This window comes from Bison bison, unplaced genomic scaffold (genome assembly GCF_000754665.1).
Source record: "Bison bison bison isolate TAMUID 2011002044 unplaced genomic scaffold, Bison_UMD1.0 scf7180017851767, whole genome shotgun sequence".
In the NCBI taxonomy this organism is placed as follows: domain Eukaryota; kingdom Metazoa; phylum Chordata; class Mammalia; order Artiodactyla; family Bovidae; genus Bison; species Bison bison.
Window position 1 is genome coordinate 3,466 of NW_011482340.1, and position 1,309 is coordinate 4,774.

The 1,309-nt window shown below is 57.8% G+C and overlaps 1 pseudogene; it reads left to right on the top strand.

Moving 5' to 3' along the window:
* Positions 1 to 170: 170 nt before the first annotated feature.
* On the top strand, positions 171 to 1,100 carry LOC104997036 (annotated as a pseudogene).
* The last annotated feature ends 209 nt before the right edge of the window (positions 1,101 to 1,309 follow it).

Here is a 1,309-nt window from a genome sequence, read left to right on the forward strand (position 1 = left end):
AGGCGGCGGCCAGCCAAGGGGTTGAGTAGACCCTGCCCGGCCAGGCCCAGCCAGGCCCTGGACAGAGACAGGGCAAGGCGTTGTTCATGCACTGACCGACCTCAGCAGCCCTGGCATGACCTCAGGGAATGGAAACTCTGCCTCCAGCATCACCGGCACTGCCCCCAAGAATGGTGGGACGCTCGTCTCTGCTGGTGGGGAATCTCAAGAAGTATGCACATGGGTTCTTGCCTGAGAAACTTCTGCAGCAGGACCATACCACCATCACTGACTCAGAGATGGAGGAGCCCTATCTGCAAGAATCCAAAGAGGAGGGTACTCCCCTCAAAGTCAAGTGCGAGCTCTGTGGCTGGGTGGACTTTGCCTACAAGTTCAAGCGTTCCAAGCAAATCTTTTGTTCCATGGCTTGTGCAAAAAGGTACAACGAGGGGTGCACCAAAAAGTGGGGCTTTTCCACTCAAACCAGAGCAAGGTGCAGAAGGTGGGAGCCATGACCCACAACCGCTGTCAGGCCAGAAAAGCCAATCTGCCAACACTTACCAAGGATACCAAGAAGCAGCCAACAGGCACCATACCCCTTTCAGTTACTGCTGCCCTGCAGCTAACACACAGCCAGGAAGACTCCAGCCGTTGCTCAGATAATTCAAGCTATGAGGAACCCTTGTCCCCCATCTCAGCCAGCTCGTCCACCTCCCGCCGGCGACAAGGCCCGCGGGACCTGGAGCTCCCTGACATGTACTTGTGGGACCTGGCGGGCATGGGACACCACTTCCTGTCAAGTGAGCCCACCAAGTGGAACGTGGACGATGTCTACGAATTCATCCGCTCTCTGCCAGGCTGCCAGGAAATCACAGAGGAGTTCCATGGCCAGGAGATTGATGGGCAAGCTCTGCTGCTGCTCAAGGAGGACCACCTGATGAGTGCCATAAACATCAAGCTGGGGCCCCACCCTCAAGATCTACGTGTGCATCAGCATGCTCAAGGAGCAGGGCAGTGGAGGGAAGGGCCCCCCGCTGTGGGGCGTGGCTGGGGAGGAGGTCTCGGGACTTCCTTGGTGGCTCTCAGGGGCCTTTCTTTCTGTGGGAGGGGCAGAGAGGTAGGTGGCACAGAAGATGGGGCTTTATGCTTGTAAATATTTGATAGCACTGGCTTCCTCCAAAGTCCCACGACTCTAGCCCCGCTTCTCTTCCCCTCTTTCTGTCCCCCATTTTCCAGGGGGTATGTGGTCAGGCCTCCCAACCTGAGTTGGGTCACTTCCCAGGGCAGCCGTCGGGCCTGGAGAGAGGCCTCGGAAGCCCTCGCCTGCCTT